We start from the raw sequence: 14,873 nt of genomic DNA, 5'->3' as shown, positions 1-14,873 counted from the left end.
GGGCATGCGGGAGGCCGGGTGGACGTACCGCCGAATTGCTCAACACGTGGGGCGTGAGGTCTCCACAGTACATCGATGTTGTCGCCAGTGGTCGGCGGAAGGTGCACGTGCCCGTCGACCTGGGACCGGACCGCAGCGACGCACGGATGCACGCCAAGACCGTAGGATCCTACGCAGTGCCGTAGGGGACCGCACCGCCACTTCCCAGCAAATTAGGGACACTGTTATCCCTGATATCACTGATATCCCTGGGGTATCGGCGAGGACCATTCACAACCGTCTCCATGAAGCTGGGCTACGGTCCCGCACACCGTTAGGCCGTCTTCCGCTCACGCCCCAACATCGTGCAGCCCGCCTCCAGTGGTGTCGCGACAGGCGTGAATGGAGGGACGAATGGAGACGTGTCGTCTTCAGCGATGAGAGTCGCTTCTGCCTTGGTGCCAATGATGGTCGTATGCGTGTTTGGCGCCGTGCAGGTGAGCGCCACAATCAGGACTGCATACGACCGAGGCACACAGGGCCAACAAAATGGCTCTGAGCACTATGGGACTCAACTGCTGAGGTCATTAGTCCCCTCAGGGCCAACACCCGGCATCATGGTGTGGGGAGCGATCTCCTACACTGGCCGTACACCACTGGTGATCGTCGAGGGGACACTGAATAGTGCACGGTACATCCAAACCGTCATCGAACCCATCGTTCTACCATTCCTAGACCGGCAAGGGAACTTGCTGTTCCAACAGGACAATGCACGTCCGCATGTATCCCGTGCCACCCAACGTGCTCTAGAAGGTGTAAGTCAACTACCCTGGCCAGCAAGATCTCCGGATCTGTCCCCCATTGAGCATGTTTGGGACTGGATGAAGCGTCGTCTCACGCGGTCTGCACGTCCAGCACGAACGCTGGTCCAACTGAGGCGCCAGGTGGAAATGGCATGGCAAGCCGTTCCACAGGACTACATCCAGCATCTCTACGATTGTCTCCATGGGAGAATAGCAGCCTGCATTGCTGCGAAAGGTGGATATACACTGTACTAGTGCCGACATTGTGCATGCTCTGTTGCCTGTGTCTATGTGCCTGTGGTTCTGTCAGTGTGATCATGTGATGTATCTGACCCCAGGAATGTGTCAATAAAGTTTCCCATTCCTGGGACAATGAATTCACGGTGTTCTTATTTCAATTTCCAGGAGTGTATTTTCTTTAGGTTTTTTGTATACTGGTATGTAGTTGAACAGAAATGAAGTAATATTAGAACGATATTTACAGTGTGCTGTAGCACATTAGCACATGATCAGCGGCCACCGCTGCCTCAGACCGCTGTAGCGCTCAACTTACCTTGTGATATGGACAGTTAACCTCCTGGGACGGACGTCTCTACCAAGGAAGACATCGAGTGTGAACCGATGCAGGTGGTCTGCAATAACTTTCACACAGACCGTAACTGTCACGGTGCCTTCAGTTACTACCACAGCTCCCATGTAAGCTCAGATGAAGATACTTCTCAGCACCGACCTTGCTGCATGTTTTGAGCAGTCATTCGCCTGGATGACCTGTGGGAACAACAAACATGATTCATTCTACTATGCTACCCATTTCTATAGACCCACAGTCCAACGTCGATGATGCCATTCTCACATTCTGCTTTACTGTAAGGGAAAACCTCCAGGTTCCACATTCTGCAATGACGTGTGGACGTCAAACCCGTTGTCACGTAGTCCCTCAACCGCTTTTCGTAGATGCTCGTGACAGTAGCAAGCGGACACCCAACCATTTTCCCCGTTTCCGTGATGTTCGAGCCCAGGGTCGAGGCATATAAATCTGTCCCTTTTCAAAGTTAGTTATGTCAGCGGATTTCGTCATTTACGGCCCATGTCGTTGCTAGAGTGATTCCCAATTCATCTCTGCTCTGCTTATATACATTCTACGACTGTGGTTCCCAGCCTGCAGGTAATTATCCCCTGGGGGGTAAAATGAAATTTTCTAAGGGGTAACAACTAAACGATTAGATTCTGTTTCAGTCACGAAACTAAATTATTTTCAAAAGATCATTACTATTATCGCAATTCTGTAAGACTCTAATATTGTTATAGTTATCAATAATCACTTTTTCTCAATTAGTAACATTAATGTGGTAGAGGTTACAGGTTCCTCACATAGTCCACCCACTACACACATTCGTTGTGCTTTGTCCTGTACGTAGCTTTTGATAAAAGTGAGACATATACACAACAGATGCCAAATATCTCAAGGGAATGTCTTCTGAAAGCTGTAGACGTGGTTAGACACAAAACAGTAACAGCCTGAAGTCGTCCAATCATGCCAGTTCAGAAGTAAGGAGTGCAGCAATGAAGTGGTTTACGAACTGTAATTACAGTCTGCACATCTGAATTTCTTTTATTTCAAATGGGGTTGCACTGTGCAGGTTAAGCAAGTGCCTCAATGGAGAGGAGTAACGCAGGGAAGCATGTTTTGTAACAAGTGTACACCCTCACTGTGCGTAGTTAGGTTTACTTTCTGAGAAGGAGTTGTGGTTAGCACTTGCGATGCACCACAAATTCCTCCGTCATTAATTCTAAGACACAAACACACACACACAGACACACAAACTAAATATCATTCATCTATGATGATTTTGAAAATGTAAGTGTTCCAAGAAAAGTCTTTCATTGTACAATTTAGTTAGGTGCTTAAGTTGGTGATGATGTGGTGGGGGACGGGGGTGGCAACAGGTGGCGGGAGAGCGGGGTACTAGCTAATGTCTGATTGCAGTCAGGGGTAATGGTCTAAGGAAGGTCGAGAGCCACTGCTCTAAGATAAAAAAAAAGACGCACCACGAAGAAATTGTGCGAATCGTACGGAAATCGGTGGATGTGATGTACATTTATTTATTTATTTCATTAACAGTACAGAGTAACCCACCGCCTTGAAAAGTAAGGTGGGTTGTATGCTTCTGAATCTAATAGGAAAGACTTCTCATTGTTACAGTCTTATTGGTATACAGCTGTCAATGATTTTTTAAAAATAATATAAAGAACATAATATACAAAGATTTCTCTGACGTTACAGCGAACTGAATGATTAACAATTGTTAAAATGGTTCCATATAATTTGTTACTACATAGTTGATGAGAATATAATTTATACAATGCAAATGTCAAAGAAAAAGAAAAAAAGAAGATGTAACACAATGAGCGTGGTTAAGAATAATTTGTAATATATAGAGGGAAGTGATATGCTATATTTGGATGAGTAATACAGTCTATGTAGCATGTTGGTTAGTAATGGCCTATTTCCATCCGTTTCACACGAGAAGGTATCGGTACAACCCCGAGCTATCCTCATCTGAAATGGTTTGCGCCATTGTATGTTTACATAGATTATACAGATTAAATGCTGATTGAGCACTTCATACATGGAATACATGAATTTTAGCTTCACATGAGAAATGCACTTATGTTTGTAACTTGTTAGTTGAAATAGAATACAGTTCATTGCTACCTGAATGCATTATTCCTTAAATAACTTAATACATTTCTGATATATGAAATTCATTGATTATAGCTTTGAACAGAGAAGAGAATATACCTCTGTCTGTACACAATAAGACGAACAATACGTTACTGCTTGTGTGCAGCATACTTTAAACACTATGCAGAATGCCATTGGGGAGGAGGAGCCTCGGAATAAAAGTTCTTCGAGCCTTCTCCTCCAAAGCGACATTACCTTATTACTGCAGTCTTAGTATGTGGTGCCGGCGTTTATTTGTACATGTACAGACAAACAAATTACAATTTCAGGAAAACTCGATGACTTATTTAAGAGAAAAAGCTTCACAAATTGAGCAAGTCAGTAACGCGCTGGTCCACCTCTGGTCATCAGGCAAGCAGATATTCGGCTTGGGATTGACTGAAAGATGTGTTAGATGTCCTCCTGAGGTATATCGTGCCAAATTCTGTCCAACTGGTGTGTTAGGTCATGAAAATGCCGAGCTGATTGGAGGGCCCTGCCTATAATGCTCCGAACGTTCTCAGTTGAGGAGAGATACGGCGACCTTTCTGGCCAAGGTAGGGTCTGACAGGCACGAAGACAAACAGTAGAAACTCTTGCCATGCGCAGGCGGGCTGAAATGCAAGTTCTAGGATGGTTTGCCATGAAGGGCAACAAAAGAGGGCGTATAATATCGTCGATATACTGCTGTGCTTTAAGGGTGAACTTCCGTCTGGAACCGCGCGACCGCTACGGTCGCAGGTTCGAATCCTGCCTCGGGCATGGATGTGTACGATGTCCTTAGGTTAGTTAGGTTTAACTAGTTCTAAGTTCTAGGGGACTGATGACCTCAGATGTTAAGTCCCATAGTGCTCAGAGCCATTTGAACGCAGGTGACAACCGAATTGATCCTGATATGAAAAGAAATGTCACCCCAGACAATCAACAGCGCGCGACACTCAGGTTGGTATCCCACCGCTGTCCAGTCCATCTTGTGAGTGTTTGGGTTTTATTTTGTCAAGTTGCGTAATGGATTGATCCAACAAGTACCCTTTGGCTCCTGCCATAAACAATTTCCACCTCACACTACTACAGAAGTCAGACAGACGCTCCTAATGTACGAGCAAGAACTGCTTGAAAAACATTCAGCAACAAATATCTTCTGGAGTCATCCGCTATAAGGAAAAGACACAAAAATATTCTATATTCTTACGTAACTAGTGGAATACTTGGGTACTGGAGTGTTGCTTGTTAGTGTAAGAAAAACATTAAACGAACGAAAAATATTATTTATTGCAAAAAAATTCAGAGATATCAAGTGAAACTTTTTCTTATAAATTAATAAATTTCCAGGTTCTTTTCAGAACAGTAGATTGCCCCTTATGGATAGGAATGCTATTATTTTACAAAGTATGGGAATGTTCTTTTCTCTCTTTTTTTTAAGAACGTTGTTTACTCAGCAGAATGGCTGAGAGTTGCACCTACACAACTTGAATAACTTTTCTAGGTACGGTCAAGACTGTCGCATGAGAAATGTAATGGAGTGTACTGTTAGGGAGGAAAGATGGGGCTCGCACACACTGTAGCGCACAATACCATGAGCTACAATGACTGCTGCCTGCGTCACTCGCTGCTGAGAAATAACACAACTATCTCTTTCTATCTGGATTGACCTTCGCCAATCAAACTCTCCCTACACCTTAATGAAGTCAAGGAATCCTATCCCCTCTAGCCTAAGTATTGGTGTGGTACACCGGTCAAGTAACCAGTCCAGGGTGATGCCACTCAATATTCGCTCGCAGGCGTTTAATTAGTACTCTGTCCGTGTTCACACCGCACAATAAGTCTGGCAGCCAACACAGTGAGCAACGCTTAATCGTGAGCAACTCAGTATAGTGTGTCACTCTGATTCGCTAACGACAGAGGTGCTCTCCCAGTGAAGTACTGAGGATAGACCTTGTTGCTCGCACTTTGCGTACATGTACGAGCGCACTCACTCTCGTTATGTGTTCCCGCTCCAAGAGCGACAACGGAACGGCCCCTTTTTCTGGAAAAATTGCAAGGGTATATCATTCGCTGTCTTCCCTCACTTTTCTGGCTCTTTGCATCAGAAATATTCTGCCAATCAGCATTGCTCTTTTAAATGGGAAAATGACGTTTCGTTTAAGTCGACCAATGCGGAAATATGTAGCATCTCCATTAGGCGTGTACTGTCCTCCTGTGAGAACTCTGTAACTACGCAGTTGGTCCATCAAAAAATGCGTCTTCTGGGCGCACCCACACAATGTAGCAGAATTTGCTTTTAAGTCAAACAGGGGGGTCGTTATCCCTTCGTTCTGGTAAAAACTGTCCTCTCTCCGGGCGGTCGCTCTAGCCGAAGTAGGTGTGTGTTGACTCACCCCTCTGAAGGGACGGGCCTCCCAGCAGGCTGGTTGCCTCTTTAGAACGAAAATTCCTGTGGCCGTCATGTTGTGTACGCCAGCCTCGACTTTTTCAACCTCGGCGTGCACTTGCGATTTACTTATTAGATTTTCACATCACTTACATGAATTCATACAAAATTGACTACCTTATCGACTTTGGGTTTGAATGAAGTGTCTTGATTTGCAGAATAAGATTGTGAGGACAGAATATGTAAGAAATGAAGGTCAGGAGATCACGCCACCTTACAGTCTCCAGACACGTCTTCGCTGGTCATCGGGGCACAGTTCGAAGTGGTAGTCACACGGAACACGATTCTACTCCAGAGAATGAGATTCAAGGCTGGAGACGTGTCTGGAGACGCCCCAGACAGCGGTGCGATACCAACGTGGCTGTCGCCGGTCATACAGCCCAACAGCCAAGAGTGGTGGTCCAGGTGTGCCATTTCATTTCAAAGCAGGGGCTGTTTGGTTGCCACCCGCGGCGCCCTTACAACACAGCGGTACGTAGACGATATTCTACGCCCCGTTTTGTTATCTTTCATGGCAGGCCGTGCTGGGCTTACATTCAGCAAGATAATGCATACGACGAGAGTTTCCAATGCTTGTCTTCGTGCCTGCCTAACCCTTCCTTGGCTAGCAAGGTCGGCGGATCTCTCCCCAATGGAGAAAGTTCGAAGCATTGTGGGCAGAGCCCGGCAACGAGCTCCGGTTTTTGATGATTTAACGCGTCAGTCGGGCAAAATTTGGCACGATATCCCTCAGGAGAACATCTAACAACTCTGTCAATCAAGGCCAGGAGGAATAATTGCTTGAAAAGATTTAAAGGTGGGCCAACAAGTCACTGACTTGCTCAATTTGTCAAGCTCTTTCTCCTGAGCAGATTATCCATTTTTTCTGAATCATTTTGCAGTCATTTGTTTGTGCATACATATATATCTAATCTTTCGATTTCCGTCACAATCGGATAATTCCTTCGTGGCTCGTATTTTTTTTTCTTAAGATTGTACATTCCTTGTCACATCACATGCCCATAACACCACTATGCGGCATTCACTCTTGCGGTGTACCGCGGTCATCCTGTTTTGGCTGACTGATACATTTACTATGTCGATCACAACACACGACAGGTTCTTGCTTGTGATCGATTTAAAAGCATCCAACCACATATTTTAGCGTAAAGTGAGGGCGTGTAAGGTGCGGTAAGAAGAGTGGGAAGAAACACAAGTGCACGTAGGCCGCCAGTGCTATATTCTGCAAACTACTCCTTCCCCACACCTCCCCGTCCCCCTTCACCACGTGATAGCGATTTGTGGACTGGGTGTGCGATCGATGGCAGCCAATGCCCGTGATTATGATTCGCTTCAGTCACGAATACTTCCCCAGTCACCTCCTTAGGAAAGTCGTTAGGTACTCTCCAACTTGTTACTGCGGCTCTACATCACAAGGAAATTAAAACCACATAACAACATCGTATAAACTACGTTTCAACCAGCAAGTTCCTCCGTACAAAAGACTATTCAAATTGACCACTAATTTCTCGCCAGTTGGCGTGGTACAATGAAGGAAGAAAAGAAGATAGAAGTCTCAGTAAATGTTGGTTAGGGGAGATAAATGAGAGACAAGATAGTCACCTGCAAGGGTGCACAACCAACTCCGTATCTCATGAGAATAACTGTAAAAATGAGAACTCACTGTGCGAAAGTAGTTGGACTATATAACGGCTAGATATAGGTGCAGGTGCTAGAATCAAACTGTCAACCAAAATTAAGAACAGCTAAGTAGTGACATTTCAGTTCAGTAAACACGATGTTCAAGATGAAATTGAAAAAAATAGACAGTGAAAGTTATTTAGAGAATTCTATATTGCACGAATTCGAAATCTCAAATCGAAGCGCACTCAAGTGTTAAGAGGGGTTTAGTAGAGGAGTATCGGATCGTACTAAAAAAGGGGAATTAATAAGAGCCAGAGTAGGAACTAAAGTTACTGGAATTCAACGCTGCTACAACCACTGATAGGAAAGATAACAACGTACTGACGAAGAAAGAAAATACGAAAGTTCTAAAGATACAAAACAGTCTGCTGTAAGTGAAAGTAAATGTGTGACCAACCTGAAGGTCTCTTTGAAAGCAATAGTGCTTTCCTATCCATTGTTGTATTAGAGGTGCTACGAGCTTTCATTCTTCTGACACATGAACTGATTAAGCTATTCAGTTGCACGGCAAGGGAGACCCTACAGTTCGGCCAGGGTGCAACTGGGCATTTGTCCCAAAAACTTAGCATAAATAGGGGCGCGCACACTCTTGAGAGGCTGAAGAGAGTCCTGTGTGCTCCTTGAAAACAGTTTCAACTCGCAAAAAAGGAATGGCTCTGAGCGTGAGAGGTAAAATTGAGGTAGAAGTTGTAGAGACAATGAAACGCAAAGCTGGGTTAACAGAATTTCAGGGAAACGAATGGAAAGGCGTGTTCAGATTGATAAGTACGGCACACGAAAACCCGTTGTTGAGTCAGAGGAAAAGACGACGAATTGGAAGAACGCTTGCGAAGTTATTGTCGTGCAGAAGAGTTATCAAACAGCATGAAAGTATTTTGCCTTGGTAAAAATTGGCGATCCAGTTTTAAGGAACCATTTGCATTCGAGCACAGACGATATTTAATTTACTGCACTTAGAGTATATGTATCGATTTTTTAAGACAAGAGAAAGCAAAATAAAGGAATTAACACCTCTCTCTTGTCGCAGCCAGTAGGCATCTACTCTCTTATATCATTCGTTGTCCTAGTAGGACGTAAATTTTGTGTGGTTCCACACATAGCCATATTAATACTTATTTGCAGCAAAGAGGCGCAGAATTAATAAGTCGCTCTCATTTGTGAATCATCTGCAATTATTTATCTAGAATTTTACGTAAGTGTCATTCATATCGTAATGTATATGTTGTAATGAATATATGTTTTATTTAATCGTATGCTTTTCTCTGTTTTAGTAGTTTTAGTCACCCCATTGTCATGATTGAAGCTGACGTCAGATATCAGACTTTGTCTACAAAAAATATATAATGAGCCCTGGATACGTTCCGTACATCTTCGGACGTACGAAGCTCGATAAATTCACGGCGTAAATTTTAATTTCTCAATTACTTATCCAAACAAACAAACAAATTATTATTATTACAAAATTATTATTATTATATGTTATTATATTATTTTATTTCTATTTGTTAAACAGTGTTCCGTGTCAAAATTTTGTGCAGTACCCGAACAATTTGTCCAGAAAAAAGTTCAGATTGACGAAGAACGCACCAGTAGATAAATATTGAAACTAATTTTACGGCCAGTCTGACAACTCTCGTCAATGATTAAAATACTGTATAGAAAAATGAGAGTAACATTGAGTTTGTAGTGGACGATGATTACATTCTTTTCAGAAGTGCTGTCGAGTAGGAGCTCTGAGGTTACATTTAGTAAACGAAAGGAGATTTAAGACGATCGACGAAACCTTCAAGGCATTTGTGGAGCTATACAGGGTGTTTTTAAAATAAGTACAGTGATCGATCAAAAGACCGCAAGTGTGCAGGAACGAATGTTTTCATGGAAGATGGGCGACACCTCATGTCGCTCGCCGAGTGGAAGGTCTGCTTAATACAACTTTCCACGAACCTGTTATCTTTAGACGTTTTCCAGATGCTTGGGCAAGATCACCTGATCTGACAATTGGCTCTGGGGACGTCTAAAATAACGCCTTTTACTGGGAATACCTGATCGGAAGGCCAGTATACACAATGCTTGACTGAGCGAGGTGGCGCAGTGGTTAGCACAATAGACTCGCATTCGGGAGGATGACGGTTCAATCCCGCGTCCGGCCATCCTGATTTAGGTTTTCCGCGATTTCCCTAAATCGCTCCAGGCAAATGCCGGGATGTTTCCTTCGAAAGGGCACGGCTGACTGCCTTCCCTAATCCAGTGAGACCGATGACCTCGCAGTTTGGTCTCCTTCCCCAATAACAACGCTCAGATTTCTTCAGTGCTCCTATTGAAAAAACTGTCTAAGTGGCAGTTAATAATAAAATCTACATTATGGCTTTCTCACTTTTTTGACCTTTTCTCCCCATGTCCCGTTCCTAATCCTTTGCACGTGAAAATAGTTTTATACATCTTTCTTGCATTTACAGCGCTGGATTTGCACCTGGTGGCCAAAACTGGAACTAACTTTTTTCCCAGCATAAGTCGGTTCCGCATTAACACATTAGCATATCTACTAAGTTTCGCCGCCATACAATAGTTGTAGCCCACACAGGACCTCTGTGAGTAGGCGCACTTTAATTATAACCAGCCGGTATATAAGCGGAGCAGAGATGAATGGGGAATCATTCTAAACACGATACAGGCCACAAATGAGGAAATTCGTTGTCATAAGAGACCTTGACAAAGGGAAGATTCTTATGGTCTAGCACATGGGTACGAGCATCTGAGGAACGGCGAAGATGGTCGGCTCTTGGCATATTACTGTTGTGATATCTGTGAGACGTGCCTGAAGGACAGTGGAATCATGAGCAGGCGACGATGTGGTGGACGACCACGTCTCCTCATAGAACGTGGAGACGGGAGGCTTGCCCTCTCTGTAAGGCAGGATACCTGGCTATCTGTGGTATGTCTACTCGCAGAGGATCAGTGGTCGTGCAGGTGCAAGTGTTTAGGAGCACACCATTCAGGCACACTTTTCAACATAGGGCTCTGCAGCAGGCGACCTCTATGTGTTCCCATGTTGACTCAGTGACATCAACAGTTACCACTGAAGTGGGCATGGCATCATCGAGATTGGATCATGGATCAATAGAAACGAGTCGGTTGGTTGGATGAATCACATTTCTTGTTACGTTAGGCCGACGGTCGAATCCAGATTTGCTGTCATGTAGGGAAGAATGGCTGCTCGAAACGTGCACTACACCACAAACGCCGGCTGGTGGGTGCAGCATAATGCTGCGCTTTCAAGAAATCTGTGGTAGTAATGGATGGCACAGTGACAGTTTGGACTACGTGAACAGTATTGTTGACCTCCTGTACCCCTTCCTGCTTGATGTACTAAACGATGGCGGCGGCATCTTCCAGCAGGAAAATTGTCCGTATCACAAGGGCGAGATCGTGCTACAGTGGTCTGAGGAGCACGATGGCGAACTCGCGTTGATGTCGCGGCCATAGAAATCGGCCCATCTGAATCCAATGGAGCACGTGTGCGACGCTTTCGGGCGCCAACTCTAGGCCCACAAACCACCGACCGGTAATTTACGGGAATTGCGTGACCTCTGCGTAGACATTTGCCGCCAGTTACCTCTGGAAACCCACCGAGGACTTGTCGAATCCATAAGAGTCTCTGGTGTATTGCGTTCCAAAGGTGTACCGACGCGGAATTTAGCAGGTGTTCATATTTTCTTAACTCGCCCGTGTATTCTTACTGCAGATAGTATTATCATAAGCTGGGAAAAAAGTGCTATAAAAGTTTCCCTGGAAAAAAAATAAGGTGTGACCCACTTAACCTGTCTCCGGAACGTTCGCTATTGGTAGTGTGTGCTGTCTCTCTGCTGAAGTTCACTGCTCGTTTCTTAACGGTCCTGTTTCCCCCTACACCCACCCTTCTGACTGCGCTGTTGCCAGTAATAGCCAGCGACTGCTGAGTACTGATGATCTGCTGCTGTCAGTTTGTGGCGATTCACGCTCTGCATCACTGTGCGACCATCCCGCAACTCGGAGCCAGTTGCAAGTTGCGTTCCAGGGGCAACAAAAATTTGAATTTCAATATTGGGTCTGATAACTGACTGCATTTAAAAATTCAAAATGCTGTCGTCATCTGTTCATTAAGAGATATAGTCCTATGCTAAAAGTTTAACATAAAACTGTCTTGTGGCAGCACAGCTGAGGGGCCGGACATATCCAGATTTATTAGTCTAGTATTTGAAAATGAGAGCAGTTAGCGACTTCCAACAAACTTTAACCTTTCCTTAAGGCCGGTATTACAATATCAAATTTCTTTGTCGAAGATTTGATCAAAGATGTGATCAAATATTCCGTCAAATATATTTGACAAAGATCTTTGACGTAGCGCTGGATGGGGTATTACACTGTCATCAAATTTTTCGTCGAAGTTCAAGATGGCTGACAACAACTAGTTATTAACCGCAGCAGTTGCACTTACCGCAATTACATTGTGTGCACATGCGGAAAAGATGTGGGGGAAAAAAGGAACCATACATACAAGGTTGTCAGTCTTTAATTCCTGGGATTACAACTTGATAATAAATTCAGTTGGAAGGAGCACACCACAGAACTGCAGAAGCGCCTTAACAAATTTGTATTTGCAATTCGAGTGTTAGCAGACATAGGCAACATAAAAATTAAAAAGCTTGCGTACTTTGCCTACTTTTATTCCATAATGTCGTATGGTATAATATTTTGGGGTAAATCGTAAAGTCAAACAAAAGTTTTCAGAGTCCAAAAGCGTGTAATACGTATTATTTGTGGAGTAAATTCACGGACGTCCTGCAGAAACCTCTTCAAAGAACTGGGTATACTAACTATTGCCTCTCAGTATATTTACTCCTTAATGAAATTTGTCCTAAATAATAAATCTCTTTTTTCCAACAAACAAATCAGTTCATACATACAATACCAGGAACAAAAATGATCTGCACAAGGACTTAAAAGCAATGACTTTAGTTCAAAAAGGGGTCAACTACTCAGGAACACTCATCTTCAATAATTTGCCAGCAAACATAAAAAAAATTAGTTACAAATGAAGATCAGTTTAAAAGAAGCCTGAAAGACTTACTAGTGGCCAACTCCTTCTACTCCATTGACGAAATTTTTAATAGAAACAAATGATGTATTTATTCATACTATTAGTATTGTTATTTCAGCTTAAAAAAAATGATGTGTTCCACATCCACGAGGATCTCCTCAGCACGGATCTATGGAACGAAAAACTCATCTAATCTGGGTGAAGCCATGGGTTTTACGACGACAAGATAAAAGCATTCAACAAAACTTGTTACGTGAGCTTACAGTGGAAGACGTCAAGTCGTACATTAATTACTTAAGAATGGATGAGCATACATTTCTGTATGTGCTCAGTGAAGTGTATCCTCATACCACAAAGCACAATATTCACTCAAGAACTGCTACATCTTCAGAAGACAGGCTCACTGTAACACTCCGATTCCTTGCTACAAGAGAGGGTTATGTTAGGTTAGGTTAGGTCACGTCAGGTCTCCAATCTTCTTAATCTATTTTTGTATTCAGGGTGCCTCACGTTGTAAAGCACCTCATCAGCTTCATACATCTCTATTAATTTTGTAGTTGTCGGCACACACCAATTGTATTTACCGGCAATGTTTATAAAAACACTACAGACGACAGAATGCCAATGCTGTAGCGTTGCTAGCGCTCCATGTGGTAACATGTCACATTGCAGTGAACAGAAGACAAGCGATTTCTTTGATCAAATCTACAGCGAGGCCCTAGATTTGATCAAATATTGGACGACATTTGACAAAGTCCCTATTACACTATCAAATATCTTTGACAAAGATATTGGACAAAGATATTTGATAATGTAATACCGGCCTTACTGTTTTTCGGGCGTACGTGCTTAACGTCAAATATTTAGCACGTTAGCTCATTTACAGAGTTCGCAGCTGTTTTATGTAAGGGACTACGACTCTTAAAAGAATCGTGGATTACTGGTAAATAAACCAGGAGTGTGCAGATGCAAACCCTCGAGCGATCGTGAAAGTACGGCGTCATTGTGTGGGCAGGTAGACTAGTATGGCTAGCTACTTTATCAGGCACAATTACAGCTGCAGTTTATTAAAAATTTGCGCATTCTATTGGAGAACGTTATCCTCTCACACAGGTATGGCTCATGCAGGACGGAGTACCATCTTGTTTTCTACGCCTCAGTGACAATAAACTATGTATTCCAGATGTTTAATGAGCTATGGGTGGTCCTGGAAGTCCAGTACTGTTATTCCCGTTTACTTGGCCTTAATCCTTTCGAGTTCTAGCCCTGGGGACATATAAACGCAATTATATTTGTCACACACGTTACGGGATGTGTGCTCTGTGCTTGTGATTCCTTCAGAAGGAGGGCTGGAGAATCTAGATGTGTTAATAAACAAGTGGAAAAATGCTCCTAACCAGAGGACAAAAATGGCGAATATGTTTCTCTTTGTTAAAAGACTCTGACTAAAAGTGAGGTACCAGCTGCTTCATTCTACCTTCCTCAGCACCTTTAAAAATGTTCGCAAAAATATTGGTATGCAAACATATTCGCGCCCGTTTTAACATGCAACTCATCTCTACTCACAAAATCTGTCCTAACTGTAACTCACTCATACGCAGTAGGCCATCGCTGTAAGTCGCTCTTACCCTTCTACTCCTACTCGCTCATTCTCGCTCACTCATTCTGTCAACTCATTGTCATTCTCCCCCTGTGTCTCTCTGTTATTGCCTCCTGTGTCACGGCCACTGTCCCCTTCGTTCTGTCCTACTACCAATGTCTCCTGTCACAATCCCTGTCTCCCTCTTGCCCTCTCTTACTGCCAGTATCTCATGCGTTCCTTCCCATTGATGCTGCCTCTTCCAACTGTCACTACCTCTCTATTCCTCGTTGTCATCACTCAGATTCTGTCTGTCAATACCCCAGGCTCTCAATCACTTTCACTTTCTCCTTCTCTTTATTCCTCTCCCATTGACACTGTCTCCTTCTCTCTTTTCCTAGCACTGTTCTGTCACTGTCTACTTTGTCCCTCTCTTTCTGTGACGCTGCCATTGTGTCCTTCGCTCTTTCTACACCACAACCACTGTCTACTATCTTCCTCTATTTACTAGTTCTCCATCTCTTTCCCACTGCCACTGCCTCCTCCTCTCTCAGCACAAAAAAGCGTGAATATGTTCACATGTCAATATTTTTGCG

General features: G+C 43.7%; 1 long non-coding RNA gene across 1 annotated transcript in view; it reads right to left on the bottom strand.

Moving 5' to 3' along the window:
* The window catches only part of LOC126252255 (uncharacterized), a 62,567-nt gene that overhangs the window by 33,012 nt on the left and 14,682 nt on the right, over positions 1 to 14,873 (bottom strand). Inside the window, exon 2 of the long non-coding RNA XR_007545836.1 lies at positions 1,336 to 1,550. This is a non-coding gene — a long non-coding RNA (uncharacterized LOC126252255). The remainder of the gene's footprint in view (positions 1 to 1,335; positions 1,551 to 14,873) is intronic.

This window comes from Schistocerca nitens, chromosome 4 (genome assembly GCF_023898315.1).
Source record: "Schistocerca nitens isolate TAMUIC-IGC-003100 chromosome 4, iqSchNite1.1, whole genome shotgun sequence".
Classification (NCBI taxonomy): Eukaryota; Metazoa; Arthropoda; class Insecta; order Orthoptera; family Acrididae; genus Schistocerca; species Schistocerca nitens.
This window is presented reverse-complemented; position numbering and strand designations above follow the sequence as displayed.